Source organism: Sapajus apella, unplaced genomic scaffold (genome assembly GCF_009761245.1).
Source record: "Sapajus apella isolate SASKATOON/1434 unplaced genomic scaffold, GSC_monkey_1.0 scaffold1, whole genome shotgun sequence".
Classification (NCBI taxonomy): Eukaryota; Metazoa; Chordata; class Mammalia; order Primates; family Cebidae; genus Sapajus; species Sapajus apella.
The window spans coordinates 1,739,140-1,760,638 of NW_022436941.1; the positions used below are offsets into that span (position 1 = coordinate 1,739,140).

Here is a 21,499-nt window from a genome sequence, read left to right on the forward strand (position 1 = left end):
CTATGAACTGAATATCTGGTGAACTCATACACCAGGTTGAAGTAGTGGGAAAATCGGGTAGATAGAGTGTGAGGTGGACATTAGAAAAAAACTTAGGTGGATGGGTGAAGAGCATTCCAGGTAAGAGGGATGAAGGAGGCAGAGATTATCCAGGATGGATAAATGCATTCTGCAGACATGTGTATTAGAGGAGGGGGAGCTATAATTCCTCCAGTACCACTACCACCAAGAAAAGACTTGAATGAACCTTTAAAAACAGGAGTCCTCACATAAAAATTCAGATTTTATGCTGGAACAACTGGATATCCACATGCACAAAAATGAATCTAGATGCAGACCTTATACCTTTCACAGAAATTAATTCCAAATGGACCATAGATCTAAGTGTAAAATGCAAAACTATAAGACTTTTAGAAGATACCTAGGTGGCCTTGGGTATAATGATGACTTTTTAGATACAACACTAAAAGTATAATCTGTGAGATAAAAACTTGTTAAGTTGGACTTTGTTTAAACTAAAAACTTCTGCTCTATGAAAAACCAGAATGAAAAGACAAGCCACCACACTAGGAGAAAATATTTGCAAAACACACATCTGATAAAGGACCAGTGTCAAAAATATACAAAGAACTCTTATAATTCCATAATAAGTAAACAAAGAACCCAATTAAAATATGAGCTAAAGAATATGAACAAATACCTCATCAAAAAGGACATACAGGTGTCAAGTAAGCATATAAAAATACAATTCACATCTTATGTCTTCAGGGAAATACAAATAAAAACAACAGTGAGATACCACTACGCACCTACAAGAATGGCCAAAATTCTAGAACACTGACAACATCAAACACTGGCAAGGATGTGGAGCAGGGGGAACTCTCACTCATTGCTGGTGGGAATACAAAATGATACAGCCATTTTGGAAGACAGTTTGGTGGTCTTTCACAAAACCGAACATACTCTAAGCATACAGTCCAGCTGTCATGCTCTTTGGTATTTACCCAGATGAGTTGAAATGTAAGTCTATACAAAAACCTGCACATGGATTTTGTCAGTAGCTTTATCCATAATTGCCAAAACCAAGATGTCTGTTAGTATATGCGAATGAATGAACAAACTATGGTGCATGCAGACAACGGTATGTTATTCCATGATTTTAAAAAATTATCTCTCCAGCCATGAAAAGACATGGGGAAACTTCTAATGCATATTGCTAAGTAAAAGAAGTCAGTCTGGTGGGGTGCAGTGGCTCACACCTGTAATTCTCCAGCACTTTGGGAGGCTGAGGTGGGCAGATCATTTGAGGGCAGGAGTTTGAGACCAGCCTGGCCAACATGGTGAAATCCCGTCTCTACTAAAAATGCAAAAAAAATTGGCCAGGTGTGGTGGCACACACCTGTAGTCCCAGCTGCTCAGGAGGCTGAGGCAGGAGAATCACTTGAACCTGGGAGGCAGAGATTGCAGTGAGCCAAGATCATGCACTCCAACCTGGGCAACAGAGCAAGACTCCATTTCAAAAAAAAAAAAAAGTCAGTCTGAGACTACTACAGTATGATATAATACCAACTATATGGCTTTCTGGAAAACACAAATTTATGGAGTCAATAAAAAGATCAGTGGTTGCCAGGGATTTGGGAGAGAGAAACAGAGATAAGTATTTGGAGCACAGGGCATTTTTATTCCATGGTGAGACTATTCTGTATGATGCTGGAATGGAATATATACAAGACATCATGCATTTGTCAAAATCCATTGAACACAAAGACTAAATGCTAATGTAAACTATGGACTTTCAGTTAATGATAATGAGCCAATATCAATATTGGTTCATCAGATGTAACGAATGTACCACGCTAATGCAGGGTGTTAATAATTAAGGAAACTCAGAGTACAGAAATAGAAAGGGTATGTGTAAAACTTCTACGCAATTTTTCTGTAAACCCAAAGCTGCTTGCAAAAATGAAGTCCACTAATATATCTTTTTAAATCCAGATTTCCAGCTCCTTTTGAAATGTCAGAAGAGGGGGCTGCACTAAACTAATGTGGAACTTGGTAGCAGATGATACGCTCTGGTCTCTATTATCTCACAGCCGGCCTGCTTCACTTTTATAGCTAATGTCTGTAGGCCCAAAGTAGATTAAAAATGGTCGCAGAATTTTTGCAACCCCTCTCATTAAGAACTGGAGCCCTTGAATCTAGGCTGGCCTTTACTTCTTGACTTACTTTGGCCAACAGAATGTGGAGGACATGACATCATGTGCCTTCCGGAGCCCAGGCCACAGTGCCTCACAGTTTTCTCTTTCATCCTCTTGGAACCTAGCCACACAGAAAGAAGCCTGCTGTAGCCTCCTTAAAGTTGAGGGAATACTGGAGAGAGAAGCACAGCTATCTCTCTCAGCCAAGCTCAATACCTAGACTACCAGTCAGTTGAATGTAGCCACCTGGGTTAGTCAGGCAAGACCAGCCAAAAGTTTCCCAGCCAACCTATAGATTCATGATAAATATCACAATGTGGTTGTTGGAACCCACTGAGTTTAAAGTGATTTAATATGCAGTGATAGTCAATGGACACAAGGCCTGTGAGCTTGTGACCTCGGGGTCTTGGGATGGGGCTGAGCTGCCTGCATGAATAGAAAGATATGGAAAGGTCTCACTGTAGCATAGTGCAGCATGGAGACTAGCCTCTCAGTTTTCAGACTCTTCTTGGAAAGAAAACAACTTGTAACTGAGATTCTAAGAAATTTAAGAAACAAAATTTATAGCTAATGGCTGAGGCAAACAAGAAAGGTGGCTCAAACATTGGAATGGAAAGCAGGAAACCCTAGGTTTTAGTCCTGGCATCCACATTGCCTGGCTGATGATACCCATCCCTGGACCTGAGCATGCCCACCACCACCACCCTCCACTCTCTGCTGGAATAAAAGGGGCTGATCCACCTCCAAGGATGAAGGTCGTTCACTGGGTGCTTACGGAGGGCTGCAGAAATAAGTCATTCTCTCCTTCCACAATGACCAGTAGGGCGTCATGCCAATTCCTTTCTGGGAGAGAGTGATTTTAAAGGAGGAAGTAAACAAATGCCGAGAAAGAAGACAGGGGACGCCCCACCAGGGACATAGCATGCTGCAGTAATTTCCCCAAATTAGAAACTACTAGGTGAATGCCTTCTTTAGACCACAAAGATTGAAAGATTGAAAGAAGGCTAGGAGGGCCTGGATGATTACCGCAGTGACGGAACCTAACCTTGGAGTTCTCTCTGCCTGAGTGGTCCCCGCCCCTAAAAAATAACTAACTGCTCAGTAGCCTCATAAATAAAACTAATTTTTCTTGTTCTTCCCTCTTAACACACACACTCATACATTTCCAAGTTATTTCTGGTGACCTAAAAGACACACATGTGCCAAACGCCTGCAGATTCTGCCAGAGTCAACCTTCCTCTCCTGTCTTAATGGCCAGAGAACAGTCCCTGGAATTCAAAGGATAAACAAGGCCTGCTTCCAGACAGAGTTGTTTCTCTGAAACATTGTTGGCTCCTTCTGAGTTTGATTCAGCTGCTGTCTGATGAAATTCAGGGAAAATTTGCCTTCGGAGGTATCTCTCAAATTTTACTTATCTTTTGCTTAATTGGTCAACATTAATTCCATAAATATCAGTGGAAATCCTACCGTGGCCCAGGAGTTGTTCTGAGTGCTGAAGATGCAGTGACTTAGAAAATTTTTTAAAAAAGAGTTTCTGACCGGGCGCGGTGGCTCACGCCTGTAATCCCAGCACTTTGGGAGGCCGAGGCAGGTGGATCACGAGGTCAAGAGATCTAGGCCATCCTAGTCAACATGGTGAAACCCTGTCTTTACTAAAAATACAAAAATTAGCCAGGCATGGTGGCGAGCGCCTGTAGTCCCAGCTACTCGGGAGACTGAGGCAGGAGAATTGCTTGAACCCAGAAGGCGGAGGTTGCGGTGAGCCGAGATCATGCCATTGCACTCCAGCCTGGGTAACAAGAGTGAAAATCCGTCTCAAATTTAAAAAAAAAAAAAAAAAAGAGTTTCTGCTTTCATGGATTTGATATTCTGGTGGAGATAGGGGATAAATCAGTATTTAACACAGTATATCACACAGTATATTGAGAAGTCCCAGGGAGAAAACTAATGGAGAGTCAAGGAGACAGGGACTTGGAGGGGAAGGAGGCAAATGACTTTAGCTCTCTATACCTCAGTTTTCCCATCTGTAAGATAGGGTGATCGTACCCTCCTCAAAAAGGTGGCATGAAAACGAAGTAAGAGCATCTTTTATTTACATATTTTAGTACTGTGTGTGGCAATTATTAATACTATTTTGGAGGGCTACCCCCATACACTATCCTTACTTTCTCTCCAGTCCCTCAGCATGCTATGTATTTTTCCTGTGCAGAGAAATGTCCCAGGCTGTCCCACTCACCTTCCCCCGCCAGCCTCCTACCTTGAATCTGAGACTGGAGCTATAACTCAGTTAAGTTATCAGTGAAGAGGAGGAAGAAACTTCTGCTATAGAGGCAGGTGCTACCCCTCCTTAAAGCAAGACCAGCTAGGGTAGGCACGCCCTGTTCCTGGAAGATTTGGAAACCTCTAAATCCCACAGGGCACCTGAAGAGCTGTATGCATAGCTGTTATTTATTGAGACAAAATGAATCACAGAATGAATAATATGCATTAGACAAGTGATAATTAATGGCATTTTTAAAATAATAATAATAATAATTTTACCATCTCCATGCTATTTTATGCCAAAGGGTTACACCCAAACAGGCAGCTATGATTTTACTAGAATTGCCTTTATTTGTCATCCTTTGGAATGTGGGGCTTTGAAAGAGGAAGTTTTCCTCTGTGGTTGGATCAGCTTTCTGCGGAGAAGGATCCTTCCTTGTAGATTGAGGATTCTGCTTCTCACCCACCTCCAAGAAGAAAAGGTCTCTTCAGACTGATTTGCCTGAACACTTGGTGACGTTTCCCGACTTGGGAAATAACCTGAACGCCTTATCGTTTTCAAGAGAATTCATTTGCTTCTCCTTGCTCTCACAGTGCCGTTGGCGATTCCAACTTACTTACTTGTTGTTTCCTGGACGTGCCAGAAACCCTCCCTCTGTCACTTCAGGCTCCTGGGCTGTGGAGGCCCCAGCCCCACCCATAACCAGGTCATGTTCCCTTGACATTTTCCCTTTGTTACTGATGTGACCTGTTTTCTGAGTGGCTTCATGGCCCCCTTTCCCATTCCCTAGGCAAGATCTCACTCATCAATCAGGAGCCCAGCTGGGCTTCCCTTGGTTGAGGGTGGAGATTCCTGCCTGGTAACCCATCGGATTTTTATTAGATAAGTGTGTTTGGTTATTAGCGGTTGTTCTTCTTTTTTAAAATATGAAGATTGCTTGAGACAGCCCTCACACTTGGTGACCCAGCAGGATTTCTTCCTCAAGCACCAGGCGACCCGTCCGTGGCACTTGGATCTCTACAGCCTGTCAGCAGAGGGGGTAAGGGAGGAGGTCTGGCAGAGCACTGTTTGAATGCCTAGCCACATCCCTGTTTTCCAGCAGAGTGGAAATCACAAATGGAAAAATGTTTTCCTTTACATGTATTGTTCTGTTCTTTTCTCCTGTACAAGCTAAAATCATATAAAGGGTCTATATTTTTTCTATAAACTTATAAATCTTACTAAATAATCTAAAACAGTTTATAAAAATTGCTCTGACATATAGTACATGCTTAAAGCCTTGGGGTTTCGTTAAAAGTATGAATGACTGAATTTCATTCTGAATTTAGCTGCCCTCAAATGCCTTATGACACTATTTTATTTGTGTGAGTAAGTGTTAGACATTTTAAATCTCAAATTTTTAGTAGAATCTTTGGGAAGGAAATAGACTTAAGATTTTGCATGGCTTTTCAGCACTGTTATGCCTGTAAGGGGAATTGAAGGAACTCTAACGTGTTATTTTTCTTATTTAGGATTAGATCAGAATTATTTCTTATTGGTAGATTCAGATTCTAAACTGGGTAAATTAAAAGTACATTAGAGTTCAAGTACTGCTTTTGAAACCTTTTTTAGTCAATCTGGAAAGCAGATGCTTACTTAGCTAGGAAAGCATTCCTAGTTGGAAACAGCCTTAGAATCTTGCTTTTAACTCCTTCTCTGCATGAGGGATCTGGAAAGCCATGCAGGTTCTACCATAGGCTTCATTTGGTCTCTATTACTCTGGTCTTCCAAGGCAGACTCTTAGCTCTGTGCACTGGTTCTCAGAATGCAGTCATGGGACCAGCATCATTGGTGTTACCTGAGAGCCTATTAGATCTACAGAATCTCAGGCCCTGCCCCAGACCTACTGGATCAGCAATTCTGGAAGAAGGGGCCTGCAAACTGTGTTTTACCAAACTGCAGCTGATTCTGATACATGGTCAAGTCTGAGAGCCATAGTGCATAGTGACCTAGTGCTTTAAGCTGATGGACTTCCACCAGACTAAAATCAGGACTTACCCCCGTGTAAAGCTCTCAGGCCAAGCCTGTGTCATCACCAGCACCCTCTGATTGTGCAGTGATGACAGTACTGGGGCTTAACTGAGCTCTGCCCCTGGCCTTTGGGATCAGTCACAGCTTACACGGCTGAGGAGGGATGGGTTTGCTTTTCACAGGAACCTATTAGCTCACCAGCGCTGCACTTTCAATCTCCCCCCAAAAGCCCAGTCAGCTGCTTCGCCAATGCATGCCTCTTGGTTACAAATCAAGGCAGGTTGGATGTATCAATTAATCAAGCCAGTAGATATTTTTATTTTTTTATCTATTGTGTGTGTGACATGAAAAGATCAAGATGCTGATATTGACAGAAAAATAGCTCCCAGGCTATGTGATACTCAAGATGATGGGTGAGCCTCAATGTGGACAGATTAGAGATGTCTAAATCAGCATTTCCCAAACTAGTACAAGAAGGGAAGGAGGCAAGAGCTGCATTGGATTAAGTTCAACAGATTCTTTTTTTTTCCCCCTTGAGACAGGGTCTCACTCTGTCACCCAGGCTGGAGATCAGTGGTGCAATCTCAGCTCGCTGCAACCTCCGCATCCCGAGTTCAAGCAATTCTCCCACCTTAGCCTCCCAAGTAGCTGAGACTACGGATGCATACCACGACACCCGGCTAATTTTTGTATGTTTCGGTAGAGACAGGGTTTCACCCTGCTGGCCAGGCTGGTGTTGAATTCCTGACCTCAAGTGACCTGCCTGTCTCAGCCTCCCAAAGTTCTAGGACTACAGGCGTGAGCCACCATGCCTGGCCAGTTCAACAAATTATCGACTAGAGAACTTCTGAGCCTTTAATATGTCCATCATGAAAGGGCATCTGTTATGCTACATTTCCTGAATATATTGACCATAGTACATGATTTCTACAGAATTCTCTTAAGCCTCTTGAAACAGCATTCCATGGTTTGGGAAATGCAATTCTAAATCAACACTCTACTTTTGAGTGGGGAAATGTATTTCTCATAATGGATGCCATTATTATGATAGAGATCCTTCCAGAGAACTGAGTTTTTGTTTACACATAAGTGTATTGCCACGAATAGCTATCTGAAGACTGAAATGGGTTATATCATGTGAAAAGCTTTGGTAAGCTTTAGAATCGGGGGCAGGGCAAAGCCTGTGTGGCCTGATTATGGATCTACCAGGGTCAAGCCTCAGCTCTGCCATTTCCTGTGTAACAGGGGAAAGTTATTTGCTATCTCTGAACTAAACCTCTTCTGTGAAATGGTAATAATAATAATAATACCAATATTCAAGGTTGTTATAAGATAGCGCCTTCCTAACCCTTAGTAAATGGCCTTGTTCAGAGTAACCAATCTATAAAAATTGGTTTCTACTACTATTTTTATTTAGTAAATGGCCTTGTTCAGAGTAACCAATCAATAAAAATTGGTTTCTGCTACTATCTTTATTTCTTACTATTATTTGCTCTCAGACCGCTCCCCTTTACCAAGGAATAAACCCCTAGTATTGATTTCTTTCTGTGGTGGCAGTAGATGGACACTCAATGTTTTTTTTTTTTTTTGGTTGTTTTTTATTTTTGGTTGTTGTTTATTTGTTTGATCCTGATGTAATACAAAGCAACCCAGATTAAAAATATTGATATAATTTTTTAAATGACTTAAAATACCCCAAATTAAATTAACTATAAATAATAAAATACATTGAAATCAACAGAAGTACTCGTCTTCTAAGACAAGCATTTGACTACACAGAGAGTGTTGGTCAAAGCCGCCTACCTTACTGTTCCTCCATTGGTTGGAACCAACTGGAAATCATGGTAATTAGACTAGAAACTAATTGCAATCTCCACTTTCTGCTGGGGAAAAGTTTAGCCTCAGGAATTTCTCTCCAGCCTAGGACTCTGTTGATTTGACCATCATTGTGGCAAAAAGGAAAACAGCTTCTGAAAAAAAAAATATCTTGAAATGTAGTGTCTTAGTCATTCACTATATTTGCACTATCAAATTCTCTTCTAGTGTCTATCACTTTTCTTCACAGGGAAGCAGTGAGGCTCTCACTAAGACATTGCTTTAATGTTCCTTCTAATATTCTTTCCAAATTGGAGCCAGGTGGTGATGGGACTATTCCCTGGCTGTTGTCAAAAATACGCAGAAAAGGCATAAAAAAGCTGCAGTAAGACTACATTATTATCTCTTGTTTCCCTGTACAGGAGAAGCCTTGTCTTCAGAGAAAACCAAGATGTATTGTCCACAAGTAAATAAAGGCAAAGGTGTTCATACAAGGATGATGTATTAGGATCCTAAGAAGAAACTTTGGTGCAGTCAAAATAATATCTCTCAGGGAGGGTTTATTTACATAAGAGATGGCGCCCAGGAATTACAAGAGGTGCTACAGTAAGCCAGGGCTAGCAGCTGCTGCCCAGTCACCACCCTTAGCTAAGAGGATGTGAGAGGAAAGTGGTACCAAAACCCAGAGGGATATACAAGTTGGTGCCTTGACAGGAACAGTGACCTTTGGTCAAGGGACACAGCCAGACCTTTCGGAAATGGAATAAGTGCCTTGGCCCTCTCCTTCCCTCTGCTACTCTAAAGAGCTCCTCATTGGTGAACCCAATAGGAAGCCAGAGGTTGCAGAAGCCCTGTTGATGAAATCCATGCTGGTTGGATCCCAGAGAAGAAATCAGGATGAAGATTGCCTCTAGAGAGGCAAATGAATGCTGTCCAAAGAGTGGAAGTAGCAGGAATCGCTATCAATAAAGGATAGCCTAAATAGATGGTAGAGTTGAGTATATCCAGAACAACAGAGGAATTAGGTAGTTCTGTATGTGCTGTTCTAGAGTTCCCTTCAAAGGCATATTAAGGGGGAAAAAGAGGTGCAGAACAGTGTGCAACGGTGGCTGTCAGTTCAGATGGCACATTAGCACCACCTGGGAAGCCTAAAATAAAAAATACTCACACCTAGGCCCCTTCCCTGGAGCTTCAGAGTTAACTGATCTGATATAGGGTGTGAGTTTTGGTATATGTCTTAAGCCTCCCAAGTGATTTTGATATGCAGCTAGATTTGAAAACCATTGGTGTACATTATATGATATTATTTTATGTAAGAATCCAGGGGTATAGACACACACAGGTGGGTGTAATGTCTGTAATATTTCTAGGAAGATACAGGGGAATGAATCTGTGTGGTTTTCTCTGAAGGAGGCAGATGGGGATGGTGGTCTGTTGTGGAAGGAACACTGACTTTTCATTTTAACACTACCCTCTTGTAGTGTGGTATTTTTTTTTTCTTTTCTTTTTTTTTTTTAAACGTGTGTATGCGTTGATTGTTTGGTCTGAGTTTTGATATGTTTCTTAAGCCTCCCAAGTGATTTTGATATGCAGCTAGATTTGAAAACTATCAGTGTATATTATATGATACTATTTTATGTAAGAATCCAGGAGTAGAGACATACACAGGTGGGTGTAATGTCTAATATTTCCAAGAAGATACAGGGAATGAATCGTGTGGTTTTCTCTGAAAGCAGCAGATGGGATGGTGGTCTGTGGTGGAAGGAACACTGACTTTTATGCTGCCCTCTTGTAGTGTGGGATTTTTTTTTTTTTTACATGTGCATGCATTGATTGTTTAGCTTGAAAAACTCAGAAATACATTTGCTTAGTTTTGAAATGACCATTCATTCTCTTAAAGCTTTGGAGCATGTCTTTGTGAGAAAATATTTTTCTTTTTAACCTTAAAATTTTTTGTATTACCTCAATAACTAGGAATCTAAATGAGATGCTATTTGACAGAAGAATAAGGCCTGTACCAAGAAGTTGTTGCTTTTGGTGTGGCTTCATTTTTCCTTTCTTTAATTTCTTTCTTTTTTTCTTTTTAGACAGGGTCTCACTCTGTTGCCCAGGCTGAGTTCAGTGGTGCAATCACAGCTCACTGCTGCCTCGATTTCCCAGGCTCAGTTGATCCTCCCACCTTAGCTCCTGTGTAGCTGGATAGTCCCAGGCACGTGCCACCATACCTGGCTAATTTTTTTTAAGAGATGGGATCTTGCTGTATTGCCCAGGCTGGTCTAAGTTCCTGCATGCAAGAGATCCTCCCACCTCAGCTTCCCAAAGCACTGAGATTACAGGTGTGAGTCATTGTGCTTGGGCTGGTATGTTTTAAGTGAAAATGAAATTAAGGCCATTGAATCATTCCTTCAATGACCAAATGGTTCGTTCTCTCCAGGCTGGCCTGTCCAGGGCTCCATGTCAGTTTAGTAAGTGTTAACTCTTGGCACAGCAGAAGAAATCATCTATGGAGTTAATTGAGCTCTCGATCAAGAGCTGAGTAGAACCAGTTAGACTCTTGTCTCTGGGCTATTTCAGATTTCTTTTTTTCTTTTTTTTTTTGGAGATGGAGTCTTACCCTGTTGCCCAGGCTGGAGTGAAGTGGCACAATCTCAGCTCACTGCAACCTCCGCCCCCTGGTTTCAAGTGATTCTCATGCCTCAGCCTCCCAAGTAGCTGAGATTGCAGGCATGTGGTACCATGCTCAGCTAATTTTTGTAATTTTAGTAGAGATGAGGTTTTACCACGTTGGCCAGGTTAGTCTCAAACTCCTGACCTCAGGTGATCCACCTGCCTTGGCTTCCCAAAGTGCTAGGATTACAGGCCTGAGCCACTGAGCCCAGCCTTACATTTCTTATTAAAATTAGGGAGCCCTAACTTAAGAAACCAGAAAGTCAGCTTTAACATTGAGAAGCTACTCCTGAACAACTCCTCCAACATCCCAACCAACATGTGAAGTATAAGTAGTTCAATTATGTTGAGCTATATATAGTTCTTTCACCTGATCTTCATCTGTCATTCTCCATCTGCTCTCTACCCAATTTCCTTTGAAAGCTCCATTTGAAAGTAGAATATGTAATGGAGGAACCTTAACTACTGACCTTTATGGATGTATACTAGAGTTACTCAATAATTATTAGCAGTTGCCCTGGTAACCTCAGTCATACTGCTTAAATCACCCGTATTTGTCACCATCCCCTGCTTGCAGGACAGTAAGATCACCTGCTTTGTGCTAATGAAAATGGGGACATTTTAGTAATTTTATAATCCTTTTCAGCTTCTATTGTAAGAGTAGAAGTGATATTGTTTGTGATTATGCTCACTGAAAACAGGCTTTTTGTTTTGTTTTTTAGTTACTAAAGCAGTGAGATAGAAATTCTGTGTTTTGAGCAAATTGGAAAACCTGTTTAGTCTATTTTGTTTACCACTTTACTGAAAACCTTAGAAAACTTAGGTAGGTGAAACTTGCAGACTAGAATTTAAGGATGACGGCTCTGGAGATAGAAAGGGAGAATGAAATTGGCAAGTCTGTCATCATATCAGACATCACAGACAAAGATGAGTAAAGACACTAACTCCAGCACTTCGACACTTTGACACAATACTGCTGGAAAGTTGGTCAATCAAAAGCTGAAGCACCAGAGAGAATTCTTCAAATGAATCTGTTGGCTTCCACTCTGTCTCGGGGGAAGCCTGCATCCCCTGTAGCGTCCATGTACTGTGCATTATGGCATAGACCTCATTGCAGGAGCTCCATATAACTCTCTGGTTCTATTGGAGGAGAAACAGACACACTACTTCCAAACACACACACACACACACACACACACACACGCACACACACACGTAATCTTCTTTCCCATTTTTCTCTTGATCCTTTGTGTGGAAATAGAATTAGAGGAAATACATCCTTAGTCATTCCGTGGCAGGACTTACAATGTTCAGTTGTCACAGTGAAAATAAACTGGCAAGAAATCAGAAATCAAGAAGTGGAGTCATGGGAATCCTGGACATGCTAATCTAGTAGAGACAAGATCTACATGTCACTGATGGCTGTGGCCAAGGTGATTGTCTCAGACAGCAGTCAGACTCTGCACTATCCCAAGAGAAGACTACAAACATTTCATATTAGGAGATAAACACTCATCAACTACCCTTACTTTCCTCTTTCCCCTTCAGCCTCAATGGAACACAGACTTATTTTCATCTAATGTTGCCCTTTTGAGTATGGCACCGCCTCTTGAATATTTGCTACTATGGCCTAACTACACTCCAGAGCATTCATTAATATCAGTATCCACAATTGGCCAGCTCTGACAGACAGTCCCTTCCTAGTCAGTGAGCAAACACTTATTGAACACTTACTGTTTAAGACATTATTCAGGATGCAGTGGCCCACATCTGTAACCTCAGCACTTTGGGAAGCTGAGGCAGAAAGATCACTTGAGCCCAGGAGTTTAAGATCAGCCTGGACAACATGACATACCATCTCTACAAAAAAAAAAATTAAAAATTACCTCAATATGGTGGTGCATGCCTGTGGTTCTAGCTACTTGGGACCTGAGGAGAGGCTGAGGGGAGGATCATTTGAGTTCAAGAGGTCAAGGCTGCCATGAGCCGTGATTGCACCACTACACTGCAGCCCTGGGTGGCACAGTAAGACCCCATCTCAAAAAGAAAAAGACACTATTCCAGGCACTATGGAAGAGACTAAAATATACTCTCCTTGCTGCTGCTCAGATGGGGAAGATCAGATCTACATATGTCAGGGAGCATTGCTGCCAATGCAAGACAGATTTTAAGTAGTTAAGTGAGCAGCTGGGTCATTTACTCAAAAATATTTATGGTTGAATGAAGTATCTTTGCAATTGTAGGCAGTGTTTCCAATAATTTCCCTAGTTTGATTCTGCTTTGAAGTATGTAATTTCCTTATCTGCCTTGGTCTTATTGCCGTAAGTTGGGTAGAAGGACTTAGGGTTTCTAGTTTGTTTTTTTATTTGTTTGTTTGTTTGGTTTTTATTGTTGTTGTTGTTGTTTTTAAGACGGAGTCTCACTCCTTTGCTCAGGCTGGAGTGCAGTGATGTAATCTTGGCTCACTGCAACCTCTGCCTCCCGGGTTCAAGCAATTCTCCTGCTTCAGCCTCCCAAGTAGCTGGGATTACAGGTGTGCCCCACTACTCCCAGCTAATTTTTGTATTTTTAGTAGAGATGGGGTTTCACCATGTTGGCCAAACTGGTCTTGAACTCCTGACCACAGGCGATCCACTCACCTCTGCCTCCCAAAGTGCTGGGATTACAGGCCTGAGCCATTGTGCCCAGCTGGAGTTCTAGTTTTGTGATGCAACTTTTTTCTCCTGTTCCCCAGGAGAGTTCATACCTCTCAGACTCTACCAAGCTATGTCCCAAATATTTTTTTTTTCCCACTGAGGACTTTGTGGCCCTAACATTTTAGATTTTTTTTTTAAATCTTAAAATTTGGACTTCTGTAGAAAGGAAAAAATATCAAAAAAATGAAAAGCTGCAAATTGATCATTTGCATATGTTGCGTTTTTGAAGTCCACCCCCTACAACAAAAGACTTTATTCTTACGACGTATTTCTTCTTTTTTTTCCTCCCAAACAACTAGCAGTTCACTAATATTTGTAATGGTAAAAATTTGTAACAATTTCTTATATAATCTACTATACCAAATATCTTATTAAAATAAAATTTAATTAGTATCCTGAAGGATTGCTTTCTGACCTTATATGGAAAAGGAAAGTTTTGAGAATGAGTAGTTCTTTAAACCCTGAATCGGTGCAACCAGGAAAAAATAAGTGAAGCGAGACTATGCCTTGCTATGGGTCAGGGGAAGTTTTGCTGTTAAATTTTCATGCAATATCCAAATCTCTGAATAAATGTGAGGGCCCTTTTTTCTGGTTCTTCGTCTATAAGAAAATTCTAAATTAAATTTCCTCTTCCTTACACACCAGTTAGTAAGTTATTAAGTTCTGCCTTTAATTTCAGCGTGAATCAATTAGGTTGGATGCCCACAAGCAAGCACCCTGGTTCATCATTTCAAAGAGACTCTTTTTGCTGTATTTGTCTTTGCATCCATGGGTGATTTTTCCACTCTTCCAGTACTAGGAGTTTCTTCTTTTCAATTGTATGCCAATTCCAGTGGCAATACATTGGGAGGGTTAATAAAACTTGAATTGATATTTTGACTATAGCTAGCTCTGAATTGGAGCATAGAGAGCTCTATTAGCCACAACCCGAATGTTTCTGTTGAAACCCAGAGCCAGCTTTCTGCCTTAGTCATCATTTTTGATTCACCTTGTATAAGCAAGTTCCCAGTGTAACCCACTGGCCTTGGCACACCTCAGGAAGAATTAGGTCTCTATGTGCAAAAATATTCAACAGAAACCTAAGACCCTCATCTAGAATCTGAATATATAATCAGATTATATACATAAACATTTCATCTAATGTTTCCCTTTGGAGTATAACACCACCTGTTTTAAAAAAGAACACTTCCTTTTTAAAATTTATTTTAGATTCAGGAATTGTGTTGGGCCCCCAAAACACAAGAGTAATGTGATTTCATGTAGAACCCCATTAGTATGCTGCATAGCCCTATGTTTCACTTAAGATTCATATAGAAATCCAAGAATTTGTAGTGAGTAAGAGAAAGAAAACACCATCTCTGCTCAGCTGAGCTGGCCTATGTGCTGAACTAGAAAGATGGCTCCGTTTCTCTGGAGAGGATATGATGCTTTCAAGGTTGCTTTTTTACACATCACCATGGGGCTGGCCTGGCTACATGCTGAAGCTGTGAAACCTGAGTGCGCAAAGCTAGGGTAGAATCAGGACCCCTAGAGGCCCTGCACTGGTTTTGCTCAGTGGAACATACAGGTTACGGTTTTTGGAGGCTGGATGGGAAAGAGGGAGGAGAGATGAGGATGTTGCCAGCGAGGAAGGAACTTTGGAGGAACAGAAATAGCTGAAAGAAAGTTTTATGGAGTTTCTCGTACACAGTGCCTGACGTGAATCCTCCTCCATGTCACCTCATGTGGACTTCAGTAAGAACCACTTTCTCATTATTCAGTCTTCCCCAGTATTAAGAACTTGGGTTCTAGGGGCAGATTTACCCAGAGTTCACATCCCAACTTTATTAGTTGTTTTACAATGAACACTTCCTTTTTAAATTTTGTTTTAGATTCGGGAAGTACACCTGCAGATTCGTTACATGAGTATATTCTGTGCTGATGGGGACTGGGCTTCTAATGTACCCATCACCCAAATAATGATCATTGTACCCAACAGGTAATTCTTCAATCGTCATCTCACCAACCCACCCCCCTTTTGGCATCCGCAGTGTCTGTCATTTCTATCTTTATGTCCATGATTTGTATTCTTTATTCCCTACTTATAAGTGAAAACACATAGTATTTGATTTTCTATTTCTGAGTGCAATGAACAGTTCCTTCCCCTCTGTAAGCCTCATCTGTTAAATGGAAATAATAATAGTACCTACCTCCTAGTGTTGGTAGGATGAAATGAAATAGTTCATGTAGAGCACTTTGCTTGCCTTCTGGCTCATAATCAAGGCTCAGGAGAAGTTACCTGCCATAATTATGGTCATTGTCGCTCTTTTAACAGCCACTGGGGATTTGGAATGTGTTTGGAGGGTTGTACTGAGGTGCAGAATCCTGCTTCATGATGGACACAAGGAGAGAAGGGAGGCTGCTCTCCAGGTTCCAGTGATATCCGAGTTAAAGAATAACACACACCCTTTCCCTAACTCATCTAGAGCAACCCCCTGTATATAGCTGGCAGTGAACCCCAAAGCTGTATGAGTAGCCAGAAGAGCCCACAGTTTCAACAGCCCTCTAGACCTGTTGGATACTCTCAGGTCAGGGTGACTGAGGGATTGTGGGCAGGAAGCCCAGGCCAGGAATCCAGGAGAAACTGCTTAGGGCTTTGGGGTCTAAGCAAAGCAGGAACTATAAAGAGATGGAGCCACTTGGAGGAAGGCAGGGACCAGAATGGAGTGGCTCTTTTGACTCTGTGTGACCACTATTCAGCTACTTGGTATGTTGGCCTCTCTACATGCAGCGGCTGCCTCTCAGTGCTCCCATCTGACTTGTTCTTTCCCACCATTCTGTGCCTGTGGCTTTACTCTCCCTCATGGCTTCTGCTTCCATAGTTTTGGATTGCCATGACCCCCAATTGGCCCCAGTGCTCTCATAGCCTCATTCTCTTTAGAATTTCACCTGCTGCTGGCCAGGTGTGGTGGCTCACACCTGTAATCCCAGCACTTTGGGAGGCCGAGGCAGGTAGATCACAAGGTCAGGAGTTCGAGATCAGCCTGGCCAATATGGTGAAACTCCATTTGTACTAAAAATACAAAAATTAGCTGGGTGTGGTGGCAGGTGCCTGTAGTCCCAGCTACTTGGGAGGCAAGAGAATCGCTTGAACCCAGGAGGTGGAGGTTGCAGTGAGCCAAAATCACACCGCTGCACTCCAGCCTGGGCAACAGAGCAAGACTCTGTCTCAAAACAAGGATTTCACCTGCTGCTTTGCTGAATTCTTTGCTACCTGGCCTGAGGGAAAACATCTATGGACTGGAGACTTTGAGGCAGGGGATTCTACAGTTTACTTATCTGTAGCCACAGGGAACTGGGTTACACAACCTTTCAGCAGGAACTGAAGGTAGAGCATGTTCGAAAGTTGCCAAGTCCAGGTCATACCTTTTGCACACAATTACAACAAACCTGGCTCCTTGGCTTTCCACCATCCAGTATTTTGGAAGTAACACTCATACCACAAAAGGTAGTTACATTCACAGAATAAAAAGTTAATAATTGCTGATGAGGCAAAGTACAGAAGAACTTTTTCTGAAGTCATAAAAACTGTAATAATACAAAGGTCTGGATAAAGAACTAGCTACCCTTCACACCCAGCAGTTTCTTTGGTCACAGCTGTATGACAGCACAAGACAGTAATTGATTTTTATAATTCTCTCTCCTCGATTAAGTAAATTGTATTCGATATATTCTGTCTTTGAAGGTAGAAAAATGTGTGCCATGTTTTAGAAAGGTTTCCATTAATTGGCCGGGCATGGTGACTCAGGCCTGTAATTCCAGCATGTTGGGAGGCGGAGGTGGGTAGATCACTTGAAGTCAGGAGTTTGAGACCAGCCTGGCCAACATGGTGAAACTTCGTCTCTACTAAAAAAATTAAAAAATAAATAAATAAATAAATAAATTAGCCAGGCCAGGTGGCACGCACCTGTAATCCCAGCTACTTGGGAGGCTGAGACATGAGAATCACTTGGACCCAGGGAGAAAGAGGCTGCGGTGAGCTGAGATCACAATACTGTACTCCATCCTGTGCAACACAGAGCACAGGGTATTTTTTTCTGTCTGAAAAAATAAAAATAAAAAAATTCATTGGTTGTAATAAAAATAGGGGTGCTCAAATGATTAAATTTGATTTGTTTGTAGAGTTGTTCATCAGTGATGTAGATTCTGTACCACAATTCCTTATGACCTCGAGATGGTAATAGTATGGGGGCAAGCACATGACTAAGTCAGGTCAACCGTACTATTTTCATGGATTTTTGTTTTGTTTTAACTGGAGCTGGGTTAAGAATCTGTCCTGCCTACCAGAATATCCAGCAGCCATGTTCCCCATCACATAGAGAAAGTCCAGTTGCAGCCATTCTAGTGTGCAAAGAGAAACAGACAAGAGACAGTGGAAGCAACACTTAGAGAGGGCTTTCTGTGCCCCATTTTTTGAGCTTATTAAACTCTTTCAGTCACTCAACAGATTTTTCTGAATGTCTTCAATATGTAAGCACATTAAAGATGAGCTAGAGGGATCGTGCCCTTCACGATGAGAATAACAGAAACATAAAATGCCTGTATCAGATGGTCTCAGTGCTACTGGATAAGATGCTGCTGGAATTCTTAGGCAGGAGAGATGACTTTGAACTGGGATGATTAAGGAAGGCTTTGTGATCAAATTGGCATTTGAATATGCACCTTAAGGATAGGTTGGATTTGGACAGGGAGCAGTGGCAAAAGACTCAGAGGGAGGATCACACAGGGCCCATGTGGGGACCTGCTCATAGTTAACTTTGAGCATGTGCTTCTCATCTGTAATATTAAAATTGTTTTGTTTTCTGGTGTCAATATGCTTTTTACTTCTTTGGACAGTAAAGCTGGGGAAGCCTTGTAATGTTGTCTTCCCATTCCAGAATTCCATACTAACTAGATCTCGATGGAACATCTTCTGTCAATTTATTTCATGTAATTGACTTGCTTGAGACGTTCCCTATTTTCATCACAGTTTTGCTTGATAGTCAAATAGACCTCACCATCTGGAACTCTTCTTCTTCTTCTTCCTTTTTTTTTAGCTCAAATTTTCTTCCACAAAGGGCCTGTTTTTATTTCTAAGTGTCACACAAGATCCTACAACATTCCGTATCATCCAACTGCCTTGAGTTTTGTAATGTTAAAAAGCCAACAAAATAAGTTCAAAAATCAGCTATATTCTTCTTTTCCGTGTTGCAACCCAAGACTAAGCACATCAGACACATTCTGACACCTTCAGCTTTTAGCAAATGCTGTTTGCTTGACTTAGAGTCAGGCTGTGTCTCTAAGAGACTATCTCTGGGCTCTGAGAGGGTAAAGCAACTCAAACAATCAGGATAGACCAGATATATGGTAGGATTCATAAGGAAAAGATATAAATAGTGATCATGTAGACTTGCAGAAAATTCCTGCTTGTTTTTACTCCTTACACAGAGCTGTTTTGTTTAGCCTGCACTGACAGTGCTAAACCTGCTAAAGTACATGTGGTATTTATTTTCATTTGGATGGGTAGCATCCCTTCTGTTTCTCAAACTGTAGGTGAACTATGGAAACTGCATCCCAGACGTTCAGTGGTGATGGTCTGACACATTGTCACAGAGCACCATGCACTATTTAAGTGACTATTGAGGCCTTTGCTTTTGCAATGTTTGCATTTCTCCCAATCCAGGGCCTCTGTGGGCTCTAACAAGAGCTATTCCTATTTTCCTCACATTTCTGGAAACTGAACACCAGTGCAAATTTCCCTAATATGACATCTTTTACATGTACCGACAGTTGTTGTATTCAAGACCCTATATGTCAGGTTGAGCAGATTTACCCATCAGTGTTCTTGGTTGCAAGTAACAGAAAACCTAGCCCAACTAAGTTAGGCTAAAATGGAACTTACTGGTCTTCCAGTGTGCAGGAACATCTGTATTCAGGTACGGCGAGGACCAGGGGCATAGATGTTGCCATCAGAACCCAGCTCTTGCCATCTCGCAGCTCAGCTTTCCTCTTTGCCGAGTCTCCTCTTAGATAAGTCCTTTCCTTTTGATCGCAGGGTGGTTACCACCAGTTGGACTTACGTTCTTAAAAAGCCTAAGCCCAGCAGAAAAGAAAGACAGAGGCTTTCTTTCTCAGCAGTTTGAAATACAGGCTGGCCTCATTCCTGTTGGTCCATATTGAGTCCCATCCCCATCCCTTAACCAGTCTCTATGGCCAGGGGTATAGGTGAAGCTCTGCTGGTCTAGGCCTGAATCACCTGTTCACAGAGAGCAACACCCAAGGCACGTGGACTCTCCAAACTGAAAAGGGGTGGTCCTCAGAGAAGAGACAGCCACAGATGTCACTACACTGGACCTTTCTTATGTGGACTTAGTGAAGGATTTGGTGACTTTACACTCTAGGATCCAAATCTGTACTGCTTTCTTTCGCCTCAGTAGTGTCTTATATATTCTCTGAGAATATCCCCTTTTTTTCAGCCCAAATGCTTCTTGCATAATTTATTTTATTCCTAGTTGACTGCCTGCTACAAGAGTAATGTATTTTATAGTTTTTTTAAAATGAAGAAAATGTTATCTTCCCACTTAGCCTTGGACACAGTTGATTCATTTAAAAAACAAATTTCTGGGAAAAGGCTTTCATTATCAGTGCCCATTACAGGTCATTAGAGAACATATGGCAAACACCGGTGTGCTGGGGTTGGCCTCCATTCATTTTAATGACAGTGTTGTCCAAAATGCATCTTAGAATGTGATTAAACAGAAGAAAAATAATCTGAAAGGGAGGGGCCCCTTCTCTTCTTTGAGAGCCATGAACATGCAAAAACAGTGGCTCAGCAGCTCTGAGAGCTCCTCAAACACAAGCCACCGGTGGTGGCATCTTCTGGTGGCCTGCCAGAAACAATGGGGCAGCCAGCATCCAGCTCACGAGCTTCATGAAAGTCTCCAACTTGTGGTGACATTGTCGAAAACCTGAGTTTGGATAAGAACGGATTCTTCTGCCAGGAATCACATTGAGCGGCTAGAAAATTCCACCTCAGTTTGATATTCCAGTACCTGGTTCATATCCCGAGAAAAAATTTTGCTCTCAAAGGTTGAAATGAAGTCTCCATGAGCTATGATGATGATAATGGTTGTGATGACAATGATAACTCACATTAATAAAGCCCCAGTGTGCCAGGCACTTTACACGTATGTACTTATTAAAATCAATATAATTCTGGAGGTACTGTTGTACTCCACAGTTTACACATGAGGATGCAGGCACAGAGAGATTACCTGACTTAACTGAGGGTAGAGGTGGGATTTGAACCCAGGCAATTCGGTTCTAGTACTGCCCCACCCACAACCACTCTGTTCAGTTGTCTTCATGGGCAGTGGTTGGGGTATTGGCAAGCTACTGAAGTGGGGCGTATCAGCAAAGAGACTGAAGCAGCCCAGTCATGTTTCTTCATTTTCTTCCCCTCCATTCTCTGGTACCCCTCAAGTTTCAGATGCTGGGGTTCTTTGTGGAGATAACAAGAACATGAGAGAATAGGAAACAGAGAGTCAGTACCTAAAAACAGAGGTGAGCAGACCAGAGTTTAAGAGAAAAAGAGAGGGGGAAGAAAGAGCAGGAAATCCTTGAAATGAGTTGTAATAAAGGACAGAGAACATAAAGGATAAAAATGGGGATTCCAAGGAGGAAAAAAAATGAGAGAAACGTTTATTGATCATCTGCTGTTGCCAGGCCCTAGCCTAGGGCTTTTACATACATTATCTAATCTATCAGCCCAGTTAGATGAACAACCACTATCAATATTCCCATCTTACAGATAGGGAAACTGGGTTTCAGAG

General features: G+C 41.8%; 1 protein-coding gene and 1 long non-coding RNA gene across 7 annotated transcripts in view; one reads left to right on the forward strand and one right to left on the reverse strand.

Moving 5' to 3' along the window:
* The window catches only part of ARHGAP26 (Rho GTPase activating protein 26), a 462,881-nt gene that overhangs the window by 373,616 nt on the left and 67,766 nt on the right, over nt 1–21,499 (forward strand). The window lies entirely within an intron of this gene.
* On the reverse strand, nt 263–19,540 carry LOC116562973. Its single transcript, XR_004274298.1, has 3 exons — nt 19,528–19,540; nt 6,193–6,198; nt 263–421 (listed from the first exon to the last, which is right to left on the reverse strand). It is a non-coding gene; the product is annotated as an uncharacterized LOC116562973 (long non-coding RNA).